This window comes from Dermacentor variabilis, chromosome 2 (assembly GCF_050947875.1).
Source record: "Dermacentor variabilis isolate Ectoservices chromosome 2, ASM5094787v1, whole genome shotgun sequence".
In the NCBI taxonomy this organism is placed as follows: Eukaryota; Metazoa; Arthropoda; class Arachnida; order Ixodida; family Ixodidae; genus Dermacentor; species Dermacentor variabilis.
Window position 1 is genome coordinate 211,229,927 of NC_134569.1, and position 16,701 is coordinate 211,246,627.

A 16,701-nucleotide genomic window follows, 5' to 3' on the forward strand; every position below is an offset into this window, starting at 1 on the left:
CTTTTCAGCGAAATGAAGAAAAGGCTTCGGAGGCGAACCGCGAACAAGCAAGACCGTTTCTGAAAAAAAAAGAAGTGCGAAGTTCTCCTATATATTTTAGCGTGAACTCGGAAAGAGAACGTAGATACTTGTAAGGAAACGTAGGTGGATAAGACAAAATGCACGATTGAGTGTTAATTGACTGCTTTCTTTTGCACGGCTGGGCAAATGCGAAACCGTCACACGTGGAAGGTGCAAGTTCATTCAGCCCCTGTTCCAAAAAGCCGAAAGCGCTGTCAAACTTCGCCAGCTTATTCGGCGCAGTAGCACGTGTGCAAAATCTCCGCCCCTGTATCTTTCTCTTGATTGCTACAGAAAATTCTGGGCCTGTATGGCCGTAGACCTCAGTATCGCGACTGCGATGACGTCATCGCAAGTAACGTAGAGTGCTTCGAAGAAGCCTTTGCCCTGTTGTGAAGTTACGCTTCACTGGCGGCGGTTAACCCTCACGGTATGCCGCCACTGTATCGTCTTCGGCGCAGTCTCCCCTGCCTTTACTGTGGATGCGCTTCAGCAGAGCAGCTACCGGATACAGCGACTTATGTGCCAGACACACCTCGACATGTATCTGTAATGCGACCGAGGCGCCTCATCGAGCCGAAGGTTCCTCGCACGTGCAGTACTGACATGTAAAGTAAGTGAACCACTGACTGCTTCTGAAATTTAAAGGAGGCTACTCGCAAGGTATGATAATTAAGTCGAAAATTGGGATAGTGCAACTAACAACCGATGAAGTCAATCGTCGCTTGCTTTTGTCACAGCCGACGCTTGCCGATGTTCCGGTTGCCCTATAGCGTGTCTAGCACAAACTGGACAGCATTGCTTTCCGCTTGAGCACCTGGCATCTCTAATGCGAATGCCACTAAAAATGTACGTGACAGAAAAGCCGAACGAGCGAGACACGCGTACATAGAGCCATTGTAGAATGTTCGCTCCCCCCCCCCCTCGCCTCTCTACTTCTTTGTCCGCGTACACCTGAGGCAGGCGTGGAGGCAACATTATCGACTCGGCACGCGCATAAAGCTGCTCTCTCCAAGCCCACAGCACGACGCACGCAAGAAACGGCCCGGCGACAGGTGCTCGTTCTCTCCTGAGATCGACCGCATCTGCGGTGCCGAGCTCCGATATTTTCCCTTCCCCTCGAATGAAGGTTCGCGCTCGGTCTCAATTGCGGCGCTCTAGCAGGAGGGGGGAGCTTCCAGTTAACGGGAACAGCGCAAATCCCCCCCTCCCCTCCCCCGAGGAAAACACGGGCAATCCCCGCCTCCTGCGCGCGATCGATAATCCGCCGTTTCGCGGATCGCACTCTGGATTGGACCGCCTCTACGATGACGTCACACTTGGTGGGGGCGGGGCATGGTTGGTCATCCGGAAACACGCCCGTATCCGTGCTCGGTTTGGTCGATACTTTCGAGGCAGGCTTACTTGGATTCTCCGCGAATAGCTCGCCTCGTTCCACCGCAAATGTGATGGCGCGCTCTGAATATCGTGGCAAAGACGGCCCGAGACGGATAATTGGAGGTACGATAATGAAGAAAGTGTTGCAGCCAAGTACATTTATTTAAAATCGTTGAACGGTGATTTCATTTTTCTCGATTGTTTCGATGTTCGTGATCTGGAACTGGCACGTCGTTCTGCTCAGCGACGGGGAAGAATTGGCAACGAAAGAAGAAATGTGATCCCCGCGGCCTTTGTGGCTAAGGACTGCGAGAAAACAGGTCAGTGTATTCTTCAGTTTGCCATATTTAGAACACTCACTATACTTAGTATTTAAAACAACTTAATGATGCCCATTTGATTTATTAAGCAAGAGATAATGCGAAGACACGTCGCCTTTTGCCTCTCCGCCATATTTGAAATGGCTGCCTCTTACGTCCTCTATTTCCAAATGTAACCCAATCGGATTTCACTTCTAGAAAATCTTCGGATTGATATAAGTTATTCGAACGTCTCACTTTTCCCAAATGTGCAAACAAAGATCTTAATAGGGACAAGATTACTGACATAATATTTTATCGAAAATGTTGCAAAGAGAAATGTCGCCTGTTTCTGCACATACTAATAAGTGTAATAAAATAGGTCGTTGGCACGCGGAAATGAACCAGTTTTAAATAAAGGAGAATGAAATAGATATAGCACTTCCACAGGTCTGCATCAAGACACCTCAGCAAACTTAAGTCGAGAATGCACATCGCAGTTGCTTATATAGGCGAACGAAAACGTGGGCAACAAAGTACAGAAGCTACCGCATAGTATTGCAATTTAACGTAAAAATCAACGGGCGCTACATCAAAGTTAAATACAAAGAGAAATTTGTACGTTTATTGGCACTCAGTACACGAAAATAAATCTTGCAGGAGGTTTGAAGAAACACTCAAGAAAAAGAAAAGCTATGGTTAAAGGTTAAGCTAAATCTGAGAACATGGCTAGCCCTGGAGCAGTTTCTTCATAATATTTTGCTGTGTTTGTCGGCCGAGAGTAGCGTATACCTAATAAGAGACACTTGACAACATATTCACCGAAAAAAAAAATATTAAACAAAACAAACTTACCTTAAGGAGCTCTTTCTGGTAGAATGAGTAGCCACCAGGTAAGTGATGTGTCAATAAATCGTACACTTCCGTTGACAAATCACAAGAAATTCATACAGAACTACCTGGGTCAACTGCCTGAGTTGATTATGGGTCGCTCCATTAAAGAATACGAAACGTGAGCTGTGAAAACGAAACAAAACAAAAAGCTTCATGAAAGCGTGTTCATGTTGTATCACCACAGTTGGCAACAAGTCATGTAAATGCGGTGCTCTATGGACTGGGAAAAGAAAGAACTGATGACAGATCTTGGTTATGTAAAGAAGTACGGAAACTATACTTTAAGTTTCTTGCTAAAATTAGGGAAGTAATCCTCCACGTATAAGCTGCCGTCGACGTAAAACATTGTGCGGAATAGTCCAGTGAATCCCTCTCACAAGAATGCTGATATGCTATCATAGATTATAATAATAACATAAGTGCTGTGTCGTGGTGGTTAGAACAGCTGACTAAAGACAAAGAAAGAAAAATATATATATTTTTTATTTGTGTCCATGCAATGTCGTGATGAGACATCCAGCTTTTGATGGACCGACCGGAGGAAGGCATTACGCGAAGGCGCATCTGTGGTTTCTGCATGGCTATCACCCTTCAAAGACGGCGTATTAGTTTTTTTTTTCAACGCAAAATTGATCCTAATTGCAACGCTAACTAATTTTTAAGCGGGACACACAGGCACTGGTGCTTTTGATAGAACGTGTTGCTGGACAAGTTGATTCCGACTTGCACGCTTGTAAGTCGACACCTTAAACGGGCCAAACTAGCGTTTCTAGTTTGTCTGCTTTCTTTTGTCCCGGCTAAGGAGTGCGCTTGTCAAACGTCCAAACTGGCACTATTAATTGGTCGTCTGTATTCTTTCTGCAAAGCTCTGTATGGCTACTCGTGTAATACTTCTTGCGCAAATTGATAAATCAGAGGGGAAGAGACCGGAAATTAGTTTTGCACACACAGGGGCCGAATTCACGAAGCTTCTCGTTCGTAAGTGCTCTCTTCAATTACCCGACCGCCTTGGATAGTAATCTGTACACCATGTGTATTCGTTGAATAGACTTTTAACGAGCGATTCAATGCGTAAGATGTTTTTGTGAATACAGATCTAAGAGTGAATGACTCCTGCAAAGATATTCGAACGTACCAAAAGCAAGTGAAAAGAACTACACTGGAGGAACTCAACATCAAGGTATTCCAGGGAAGCACGACTGAAAAGGAGGGATAAAAAGGCAGCAATATTGGGGTAAATTCTGGATGGCGTTAACATATTTGTGTGCTATATATTAGCAAATCATTTTTAACAGAAATACTTTGTTTTATGGGAGGGGCCAGGTACTTGAGTGCAAGGAATAATATATTGCTGACCATTCATTATTATAGCGTGGTAATTATAAAGTGTACAATGTATAAGGATGACACTGTTCGCGCTTTCGATCTGCTTTCCATAAATACTTGCCAACGCTGGCACTGGATGTCTCAACAAAATGTTTTGTCGTTCGCGTTTTATTTTCATTCCACTGCAGAAAGTTCCGTTCCGGTTGTGCTCCGGAACGAAGAAAAAGAAGCCCCGTAACTCTTCATAACGGTTTTGGTTTGCATGCACAAATTTTCGAAGGAAAGTAAACATAAAAACATGGCGTTTATTTTTGTTAATGAGCGAATTATGAATTCTGAGTTCATGCTCAGCGCCTTGATTCAAGCCACTGAACACGATCTCAGCAGCAGCACGTCATCGAGTGCACTTGCCGAAATGCGGGACCGCTGTTCCGACAAAACCAACTTAAACGAACATACACGAACGATGAAACTTCGGTAATAAAGCGTTGTTCCTGAAGAAAACGAAAGAATAAGCTCTTCAGCGCACAAGCCCTGGGATGTGTTACGATGCCGATCGCTAGTCCACCAAGCGGCAGGCTTTGATTAGTGGAGCTCTCGACCGGCTATGTCTCGCACTGTCCGTGCCTGAAATACGCGAAAATTCTGACATTGCCTGACGTCGGTTGTTTCGGATGGCCGACTTTCCCCTTGAACCTAAAACGATCAAAAATATTTCGGTTTCACCGAGAAACAATAGAATAAATAAAAATTCGGTTGCACTTTCGTTCCGGCAAAAAAATATCGTTCTCATTATTTCGTTGTTGTTTTTGCTCTGTTCCGACACACTGGGCACAGAGAGCAAAACCAGCACGTAAGATAATTGCTGATGCTGTATCTGGCTTCACTTCATCGGTTTCTTCGATCACAAGATGTCTGTTTTCACTATCGATGTACACTTGTAGCGCTTATGTAAGTGTTGACATACTAGGTACAGCTTATGCTGCTGACTGTGGACCACATACTTAAGGTCTGTATTATCAGCACAGAAGGAAAAGCAGCTATTAATATTCTTTGTGCAGAACAAGGAAATCATAAGTCAGAGTTCTCGGTCATTCTTGAAATGTTGTTTCTCCATCGAATAAGTTTTCTTTTTTAGAGTTTCGGGACGAATTCGAAAGGATTTTTGCTTAAGTGCTATATGCCAGCGGCTGGCCCCCTTCATCGTGACCAATGTGCTTCTATGTATAGTTCAGGCGTAAAATCTTTTTTGTCCGTACACCCAGGTCGTTGAGAAATTGGCTCGAGCTTCTTTAGTGTGAGTATCGCCCGCCATTGGCTCGTGCACTGGGGCGGTCGTCAGTGACCAAACTCACAACGCTTCTGATTTTTAAAGTGCTGTTTACAATTGACTAGTTTCCCTCGCTAACAATAATTATGTCCGTCATCACGACTGGCTGGCATGTGACGTTACGAGCAGTTCTAATGTAAGGGCTTTTTTGTGGATAGAGGCTTTCAGCTTTCATGAAGAAAAAAAATATCTCGTTTAACCATAAGGGCGAATCAGTGAATGCAACAGCAACATGTTGGAATATTACACGAGAGAGAGAGAGAGAGAAGTTTAATGATATGAAATGCTGAGAGGTCGGCCTGAGGTATATCCCTCTAGCCAGCTACTCGGCATTGGGGGAAGGGGAAGAGGGAAAGAAAGAGGGAAGAGGTGCATGATGGGTGACGATGACGATAGAAGGAAGGAGTAGAACATATCGCAAGCAATTTGGCATGCTCAAAGTCTGCAATCCAAGCCCGTTGTTTTTAAAAAGTTCAGTAATGCCTGAATGGCCTTGAAACTCGATTGAGGATCTGGCCAAGGGCCTAAAATAACGTCCTCCGACAACGGTGCGCTGTCGAGACACGTAAGGTCGTTGTCCAACCTTTCACGCTCTTCCACGTACTTAGGGCAGTCACAAAGCACATGACCTATAGTCTCAGTCACATTGCACACCTCACAGCGTGGAGACTCGGTGCGTCGCATGAGGTGCACGAATCCGCGCGTAAACGCTACCCCCAGCCTTAGTCTGTGCAGAAGACTGGCACAGCTTCGTTGAAGTTTCGGTGGTAGCCTAAAAGTCATGGCAGGGTCCAATCTCTGGAGTCGTCTGTGGCGATTATCCGGATTGTCCCAGTGCTGTGCTGTCAATTTTCGGATGACACTGGAGAGGAGACAGTTGGCGTCCGCTCTTGAAAAAGGAATTGAAAGCAGTGACTCTCGTTCTTCGAGCGCTTTCTTCGCTTCGGCGTCGGCCAGTTCGTTGCCCTGTATACCACAGTGACTGGGAATCCACTGAAATGTGATGTGGTGGCCGTTTTCTTGTGCTAAAGTGTAGAGCTCGGCAGTTTGAAGAGCCAACACTCTGTAAGCGCTTTCTTTCAACACCACTCTAAGTAGTTGAAGAGCCGATTTTGCGTCGCTGAAGACTGTCCATATTTGAGGAGGCTGTCGCGAAATATATTGAACGGCCTCTCTGATTGCCACTAGTTACGTAGATGTTGAAGTCGTCTTGTTATGGAGACGAAACCGTCGAATGACTTGATGCGCAGGCACGACGAAAGCCGCACCAGACGCATACGACGATACCGATCCGTCTGTATACACGCTCACCGAGGAGTCATATTCTTTCGATATATATTCAAGTGTTAAATGTCTGAGGCCGACGGTAGGTATTCGCGATTTTTTAGAAATTCCCGGAATAGATAGACGCACAGGCATTTTGGACATTACCCATGGGGGCATATGTGGAAAGTCAGCCGGCGCAAAGTACGCTGGAATGGCAGATTCTTGCCATTGAACGGCTCTTGAAAAAGTGGAGTCCGGCCGTATATCGGGTAATGTCGATAAGGGAAGGTGTCCATGACGACAAAGCAGTCGCAGGAATACTCGCAGAGGTTCGCATCGTAGAAAGACAGGTAAAGGGGTGACGCGAGCCTCCTCAATTGTTCCGTGGGTTGAAGTGCAACGTGGAACACCGAGACATGTTTTCAGTATCTGTGCCTGGGCACTTTCCAGCGTGCGTAAACATGACGGGCTCATACCTGATAAAACTGGCATGCTATACCTAGTGTATCCGACGTAGAGAGTCTGGTACAGCCGGAGTAGCGAACGCTCAGATGGACCCCACTTCATACCGGCCAGAAAGCGAAAAACTTGAGCAAGCCCAGTTAATTTTTTCTTTAACATTGCCACATGTTTCGACCATGAAACACCGCGGTCAATGACAACGCCGAGGTACTTGTGGTGGGTGACATATGGGATGGCATTTCCATTGATCATAATTGGATACCAACACATAAGCTTCCGTGTGAACGCTATCGCAGCGCACTTGTCTGGGGCCAGTTGCAGTCCTTGGCACTGCAGGTACTGAGACGTTAAGGAAACAGCACGCTGCAATCTGGCACGAATTTGCGGTCGCGTGACTGCGGATGCCCATATGCATATGTCGTCTGCGTATGTACTGATGTGTACTGTATCAGGAATTATTTCCGCAAGGCCAATAAGGGCAACATTGAAAAGAGTCGGGCTGAGAACTCCTCCTTGAGGCACTCCACGGACCACAGCTTGTCTTGTCGTTTCTCCATCATTCGTGGACATGAAGACTGTACGACCATTTAGGTAATTATCAATCCACATGTAGAGACGGCCGCCGATGCCTAAATTACTGAGGGCATCAAGAATGGCTTCGTGCAGTACATTGTCATAGGCTCCTTTTATGTCTAAGAAAACTGCTCCTACAAGGCGGTGGCGCTTCTTTTCGTGTTCGATCGTGGACACGAGATCAATGACCCCATCTATTGCAGACCGGCCACGTCTAAATCCGGTCATCATTTCAGGATAAAGCTCATTCTTTTCCATGAACCATTCTAATCTAGTGAGCACCATCCGTTCCATCACCTTACCGACACAGCTAGCTAAAGCTACTGGCCGGTAAGACGACATTTCGTAAGGCGATTTTCCTGGCTTTAGGAGGGCGACCAAACGGCTGGTTTTCCACTGCTTCGGGACTGTACTGGATGACCACGTGGCGTTATAGTATGACAGCAGGACTTTCCGACCTTCCATCCGAAGGTGGCACAAAGCAGTATACGAAATACCGTCAGGTCCAGGGGCAGAAGAACGTCTCGACGCAGCAAGTGCAGCTTCCATTTCCGGCATCGTGAAAGGAAGGTCAAGACGATCATCTTTAGGAGGTAGCACGGGTCGATCCAATGTTGGACATGCTGAAGCATCGGTACGGGTGACTCTCTTACAGAAGTCTTCGGCAACCTGCACTTCCGTCAGAGATTGGTGAAGTGCTAGAGCACGGAAAGGATGTTTTTGCTGAGGAGGGGCACGAAGGCTTCGTACTATCTGCCAGATCCTATAAAGTGGCTTTCGAGGATCTAGAGACGAACAGAAGGTCCTCCACCGTTGTTTTCCCATTTTTTGAAGGTGACGCCGTATTTTTCGTTGAGCTCGTCGACATAAAGCAAGGTCTACTGACGATTGAGTTCTCCTAACCTTCCTTTCCGCTCTCCGACGGATCGCTCGGAGCCGTTCATATTCAATATGAATCGCCGTTCTGGATGTAGGTGCACTGATGAACTTAGTTGTCTTCTGCACTGATGATACAATAATGTCTTCTATATCAGATGGTGAAGTGATGTCTCCACAGTACTCTTCGACAGATGTAGTGAATGTGGACCAATCAGTGCAGCGTACAGCAGATGCAGTTGATTGCACAAACCACTTCATCTGCACATATGTTGGTATATGATCGCTCCCATGCGTTTCTATGTCCAAGCACCAGTTGACTAAGGGCAGGAGGCTCTGAGATACAATAGTGAGGTCTAAGCAACTTCCGTAGGTAGTGCCGCGGATGTAAGTTGGAGATCCATCGTTGATGACAGCCAGACCTTCAGTGTCTATGAAGTCCATCAAGTGCCTACCCCGACAGTTCATTGCGGCACTTCCCCAGTAAGGATGATGAGCGTTGAAGTCTCCAATAACAACATGAGGGCCTGGGGAACTTTGTAATACAGTGCAGAGATAAGAGAGTTCAAGTCTTTGTCTAGGAGGTATGTAGGCGCCGATGATCGAAAACACATGCAGTTTATGTTTTAGTGTCACACACACATATTCATTGCTGTCATGTGGAGCGATCGTGGTCCGCACAAACGTCATGTCACTGCGTATACACATTAACACTTTGCTCTTGTGTCGATCTTCACGTGACCAGAGCTTAACGTATCCGGAAAGGCGAAATTCCGACGTGAGATTTGGCTCGCATATCACGATCACTGGGAAGCGGTATTTGAAGACTCGTTGCCTAAAGTCAGACATGCGGCCGCATAAACCTCGAGCATTCCATTGCATTATAACAGAATGATGCATCTTTTGTTCCAATGTCCAGTGTTTTATCGTGAGAGCCATGATTAACACCCTTATTTTAGAGCCGCTAATAGCGGTTCCATAGCATCTAACGCCTTCACGACCGATAGTGCAGTTGGCGTTGCCATTTCGGAGAGTAATATACGCATAGCGTTCACTAGCTGTTTGAGAATGTCTATCACCTTTTCATTTCCAAGCCTTTCATTACCCTCCCGGCACTTGGGGAGGGCCGAAGGAGTATCTCCTCCGGAAGCCCTTAGTGGTAGCGAAGGCCACTGAATAGCCGAAGAGGTTGGACGCACGTAGGATGACGCCTCATTCCTTGACGGGCACGGTGGTACTGGGGAAGGCGCATCTTGTGTGTCCCGGCCGTGCACTCTCTGTGGCACATTTTGCATCCAAGTACTCAAAGGAAGTGCCTCTTTCCCTCCGGGCTTGCTCTGGGAGCGGCGACGCCTTTGCCGCAACCGGCGCCTTTTCTTGCGGACGGAATCGGCAGCCTCCTTGTGCGTGGAGTTCTCTCTCACCATTTTTCTCAGGATTTGCCTCTCCTCTGCCATTTTGGGGCAGTCCTTGGATGTCGCTTCATGGGCTCCGGAGCAATTTGCACATTTCATGGCGTCAGTCTCACAGGAGTATACATGATGTGCACCACCACATCTTCGGCACGACGTAGGATTCTTACACACCGCACTCACGTGGCCCAGTTTGAAGCACTTGTGACACTGTAACGGTCGTGGTACATATGGACGCACTGAGTGCCTCACATAACCTACTTTGACCGATGCTGGCAAAGAGTCTGACTCGAAGACCAACTTGATGCACCGCGAACGGCCGAATCGGTGGATGTCGAGGATTCGCACTGTCGACGATAAAAGAGATCGCAGGTCTTCATCCTTTATGTCAATGTCCACATCTGATATCACACCAGAGCAGGTATCTTTGCCGTACGCTAGGAATGAGCGAACTGGGATGTTACCAACCACTTGAATGCCTTTCAAAGCCTCCAATACTGCCTGAGAATTAACGTCTACTGTCAGAATGTTCTTCCGAGCATTAATGCGGATCTCTCTCACATGTCCTGAGGCTATTCGATCGAAGTATTTGGTCAGTGATTGTCTGTTCAACGAATTCATATTCGTACCTTCCGTTGTTGGCGTGTAGCCCACGGAGAAGACCCGTTCGTCACATCTGCTTTTATGAGTAGAATCACTGCCTGCTGACGTCCGGCGAAGCTTGCGCTTCAAGTGGCGCGATTGGACTAGCGTGTAATCACTGTCCGATTCCATCTCTGCCGCTGTGGAGCTGTCAGATGAATCGGGAAGCCTATAGTCGGTGATGTCGCGGTTTCCCACGGACAGGGCCACCGCCGCGGGACTCGCCTTGCCATGAGGGCGCGGAGGTCCTCCGTCCTCCATTCCGGAGGATGACGTCTTCGAGGAAGCTCCTGATATGCAGAAGTCGCACAACTTTGAAGAACCACAGAACAAGGTCTACCGTTCCGCACTTCTTCGTCGTCGTCCCTCCACCAATATTACACGAAGTGTAAATGTGTATTGGCAGCTGTAGTGACAGTATCAAGTGAAGTAAACGTGAGCTGGCTAAAAAAAAAAACCTACTGTTGTGCTAGAAGTCCTGTGTTTGACTCCTGCCATGGGACAATTTCATTTTGGTTTATTAACTAAAGCCAACGTCTTCTTTTAGCGACTTTTCCACCATTTTCCTCTGTAGGGCATGTTTCAAACTCCTTTCGTGGGCCGATCCAGGAGGTACGCGTGTAGAGCCGCATCAAAAGAATGGCATCATTTTCGTATTTGAGCTGTTATAATTGATCACATTAATTATTTAAGTCTGTGAAGATTTAAGATAAAAAGCATGCGCTCCCATTGTTTCATTTAACAGCATTTGTTTGTGGGCTGTCATTCTCAAAATTGAAGGAATATTTTGTTCTAGAATATAAGACTTGGTATGACCAACTTTAGCGATAGATTGTAGTGACAATATCACTCGCATACACCGCATGTCATATAGCATGGCGTGGCGTATAGCATACATATACCTAAATACATACGGAACCTCACGGCGACGTGGACGACGGCAAAAATTCGATTGAGTGCCCATGTGATTGATATCGCAATGAAAAGTACTTACGATAAATGTGTTCTGGAGAGCAGATACTAGCCAGTCGTAATGGCGGGCATGGTATTACAGGAGGCAGTGGTGCATGGAAAAAGCACTTACGGACGGGCTTATGAATTTATAAGCTTTCTTAATTTTATTACGGAGTTCCCATTCAAAAAGCAGTTTTACACAGGAATTGTTCGTAATAGAAAATTCTAGCCAATCCTGGTGCTGTATATATTCCTAGTGAATCGAGTGGACCGGCCAACCTCACAGCGTAATCACGAACGAAACGATTTGTGAACTCACCCGTTATTATGCCGATCTCTACCATGCGGGCAGATGCCCGAAGGCCAGGCAATAAATTATTTGATGTACAAAGATTTGTGAATAAAGTCCATCACCCGAATTCTCACACAGAAAAAATCATGCAGTTACGGCCTTGCTACTCAATTATTCAATTACTCAATTACCAACAAAAGCTATTTGTTTCGATTATTTGCGTTTAGAATTAGACTTGCACATAATTAAGCCACACCCACTTGAAAACGTTGCTCGCATGTGACTCACACGTTTAGAACATTGTCCACGTACAATGCTTTCGAGAACTTCACTAAGGAACTTTTAGCAAAAGCTGTGTGCACAGTTAACTTCTGCACGTGAGCCACAACGTTCCCCTATGTCCAGCATATTGATCCCACTGGCTGATATACTTCTTAGAATAGCGATACATCAATTATCCGGCGTTCTGAAAACGCGTTTATAACGGTCTGATGTGCTTACGGAATCAGGGTGTAGATGAGCCATATATAAAAATACTGGAAGATATCTATAGCGGCTCCACAGCCACCGTAGTCCTCCATAAAGCAAGCAACAAAATCTCAATAAAGAAAGGCGTCAGGCAGGGAGATACGATATCTCCAATGCTATTCACAGCGTGTTTACAGGAGGTATTCGGAGACCTGGATTGGGAAGAATTGGGGATAAAAGTTAATGGAGAATACCTTAGTAACTTGCGATTCGCTGATGATATTGCCTTGCTTAGTAACTCAGGGGACCAATTGCAATGCATGCTCACTGACCTGGAGAGGCAAAGCAGAAGAGTGGGTCTAAAAATTAATATGCAGAAAACTAAAGTAATGCTTAACAGTCTCGGGAGAGAACAGCAATTTACAATAGGCAGCGAGGCACTGGAAGTCGTAAGGGAATACATCTACTTAGGGCAGGTAGTGACGGCGGATCCGGATCATGAGACGGAAATAATCAGAAGAATAAGAATGGGCTGGAGTGCGTTTGGCAGGCATTCCCAAATCATGAACAGCAGGTTGCCGTTATCCCTCAAGAGAAAAGTATATAATAGCTGTGTCTTACCAGTACTCACCTACGGGGCAGAAACCTGGAGGCTTACGAAAAGGGTTCTACTCAAATTGAGGACGACACAACGAGCTATGGAAAGAAGAATGATAGGTGTAACGTTAAGGGATAAGAAAAGAGCAGATTGGGTGAGGGAACAAACGCGAGTTAATGACATCTTAGTTGAAATCAAGAAAAAGAAATGGGCATGGGCAGGACATGTAATGAGGAGGGAAGATAACCGATGGTCATTAAGGGTTACGGACTGGATCCCAAGGGAAGGGAAGCGTAGCAGGGGGCGGCAGAAAGTTAGGTGGGCGGATGAGATTAAGAAGTTTGCAGGGACGGCATGGCCACAATTAGTACATGACCGGGGTTGTTGGAGAAGTATGGGAGAGGCCTTTGCCCTGCAGTGGGCGTAACCAGGCTGATGATGATGATGATGATGATGATGATGTGCTTGCATTTGTATTTACTGTAAAGTGCCTATTACACGCACACCCTTACAACGTTGTCTGCGCATCAGTCATAATCTTCCTCCTATTTGCGCAAAATATGGGCAACGAGGCTGGCTCGTTTAGTCTACATAGGACTTCGCGAGTGCCTCTTATTTTCGATGGATATAGTAGATAAATTAAAGTTCAGTAATTATTTGCAACAATTATTGATGAACATTAACATATCTCCGCGCATCACCCTTACCACAGCTTCAGTTTTCACCGAATGTGAAGTCGGTGTCACGTACAGATCTCTTACCACGCTGGGTAGGACCGAGGATGACGGCTGTACGCGTATTTGAAGCAACTACTAAAGGATTTTTTCAAGTATCTGTACTCTGTCTACACACATTAAAAACCTCAAGCACACTGGTGATAATGCTATCTATCTTACATTAAATTTGATAGTAGTGAAGATTATAGTTCAGCCAAGTCAGTGGGCTAAATTCCGCGCCGTTCGTAATACACGCCTATATATATGCACTGAAGGGCTTGCATTCGCGATTTACCTCAAATTGTGTTATAAACCCATACACCTTGATATTTGCTACACATCACCCATAACCATGCACTTCGCTTGCACCAAATACAAAGTAACTCGTGTAGTTATGTGAGGAAGCCGCGGGCGCCTCGAGATTTACAACTAATCTGAACTCGTTGTATATACACAGAGTTTTCTGGGGACATTAAGAAACATTGCGGATCACGACCTTAAAACGCATTTGAATACTTAATGAAGAATTTAAAAAGTATCATATATCCACATGTTTAATTTCGCATACTCACTAGTTATAACGTTTCCCGTATTTTCACTAAATTTGACGCTGATGAGAGCAGCAGTTCTGTCACGACAGCGTGCTGAATTCGATCATTAACTAAAGCATTAACTTCGCGAGCTTATTGGGCGTAACGTTCTCCCCATTTTCCCTGAATTTGACCAAAGTGACAATTACACTGCTGTCAAGAAAGCGGCATAAACACTGCATCATGCATAAAAAGCCACGTTCGACGCTCCGGTTCTCTTGCACATCTAATTTATGACAGCGGCTCCAAGTGACCCTCACAATTCGTACTCAGCCTGTCCTGTACCCATGAGCAACGTTAGAACCACTTCACCACGTTCCCTTTATTTTCAGTAAATATAATAGTTCCAAGAATCCTACTACGTGGTAGCTGCTTGCGAAATCTACTGAAACATACTTTCAGCAATAAAAAAAGCCTTATTTTGCACACACTTGACAACGAATGAAAGAAGGCAACAGGACAGAACACTTTGTCCTGTCACCCTCCTTGTAAAGTGTGCGCGAAATAAGGCTTTTCCCACTGCACGTGTCGCGGAAAGCATGAAAATGCGGCGAAAATGACAGTTCAGTAATTATTAGCAACGCTGAAATTGAAGCAAAAGCGTTAAATTTTGCCCCGCACGTTACACTTCACTTGCGCCCCCACTTCACTAAATATAGATTGCAATTGACGGATGGTTCTTCTCTTATTTTACGTTTGAAACATGGGGACGTAGGCTCCACGTTAGAGACAGCTATCTAAAGAATGCATAGCTCAGGCTACAATAAAAAAAGCTAGAAGATTCGACAACAAGCATTGTACGTGCACGAACACAAGAAACACTAAGAATGTCCTAATATGCGGATATACACCTGCGCCGAAAGCTAAGTCCAGTAGCTATAGGATGGTCACACATCTTACAGGAGTTGAAGAGCCTGTGCAAGGTGTCTCGTGTGTACGTGTATAAGGACAACATGGCCGTGACGTCAGTTCATTAAAAATAAAGCAGAGTGTACAAAAGAAAAAAAACGTAATGCAGCTTACATGCAGCACCTGAAATCTACACTAAGAAATCTCGAAAGCCAATCACGGGACTTCTCTGTTTATCTCTCGTGACACAGGGTAACTGCTGATAACAGCCCTAGCTGTAACAGTACAACGCTTTCGTGCACTTGCTTTAGTTATTCTTTTCAGAAAGCTGTAATTTATTGATGCTCGTGAAACCTTGCCCACGCACCCCGCATAAGTCTTCTTTTATTCCATTACAATGTCTATGTTGTGGCATGCAGAGTTCTTTCGGGACTTTGGGCTAACTTCCTGTGCCGTTCTGAAAATACCCATATAAGGCCGTGGAACGCTCGTATAAGAATTTTTCCATAAAAGTTGTAATTTGCATGCGCACTTCAAATTTTCGCTACACGTCGCCCATAACATGGCCCTCATTTTCTGCATGCATACAAAATTTCCAACGCCTTCGGATCTTCTAGGGCAGCGGATAAACTTTGTAAGCGTTTGCTAGAACTCCTCTACCATACGATGGTTTATCGATTTTCATTCAGCCCTTAATTGATCAATGCAGTTAAACGTTTCCTGCATCACCCTTAATGTTCCGCACATGGCTTCAGACTATAAACTGGATGAATAGCGCACTTTGAGAACATCGTAAAAAACGCGCATATAACGTTTTCGAGCGTTTCTAGTCACATTAACAGCTTCGCTGTGAAATGCGGCAATTTAGTCGGTAGGGCGAAGCACTGTAAATGGAAGCACATCTTAGCATTGCACTAAAACTACTCGTACAGTATTTTAGCAATAAGGGGGCGATGATATGGTAGCGACCAGCCGTCTCTTTACCCTGGCGTGATAAGAAGCGCCGCGAGTGGCATTGTAGCCGTCGAATTTATTGCTAGAGTAGAGAAAGCCACAGCTGATACCATCAACCACCGAGGTAAGAAGTTTATGCCCGTGCGAGGGATCAGATTTTTTTAAGCATTTGTAAGGGCTTACCAAAAGAGGTTTGCTATAAAGGAGTTCGACATCATGCACACTTCAGCACTACATATTGCGCGTGCCACTGTTAATTGAAAGATAAGCTCATGTGCACGATAAACACTCATGAGTAAACACATGAGTGTTTACTCATGTGCACGATAATGAATTACCGTGCACATGAGTGCAAAACTTTACCAATATTTTTAGAGCAGAAAAGACATTATTTAGCTTATTAGCACAGCTTGTTACTGTAATGCGAGCTGCTCACCAGGAAAGCAAGCTTCATGTTCCTGAAGTTGTCCCTCAGTTTCCAGTCTCCATGTGAATTCATGTTTTACAATGTCTGATCAAATAAAAGGTACAGAAATTCTGAGAATTGTCTACTAATGCCTAAGCATTATTTACTTCGGCTCTCACTTCGTTTTTGCGCAGTGTTGCTTACTTGCTTTTTCTAGCTTATGCGCGTCTACCCATGGCCTTGCCGGTGGCAAAGAATGCTTAGGCCTTAGAACAGAATTGTTAGATTTTCTGGCCGCACTCGGCCCTTCAATGCAATGCTACCAATTGAGCCGGAACGCCGGGCACGAGCGCGCCT

At 45.5% G+C, this 16,701-nt stretch overlaps 1 protein-coding gene across 1 annotated transcript in view; it reads left to right on the top strand.

Annotated features, from left to right (window-relative positions):
- The first annotated feature begins 1,413 nt into the window (after window positions 1-1,413).
- The window catches only part of LOC142573083 (pancreas transcription factor 1 subunit alpha-like), a 30,689-nt gene continuing 15,401 nt past the window's right edge, over window positions 1,414-16,701 (top strand). Inside the window, exon 1 of the mRNA XM_075682597.1 lies at window positions 1,414-1,757. The gene's annotated coding sequence lies outside the window, so the exon portion shown is untranslated. The remainder of the gene's footprint in view (window positions 1,758-16,701) is intronic.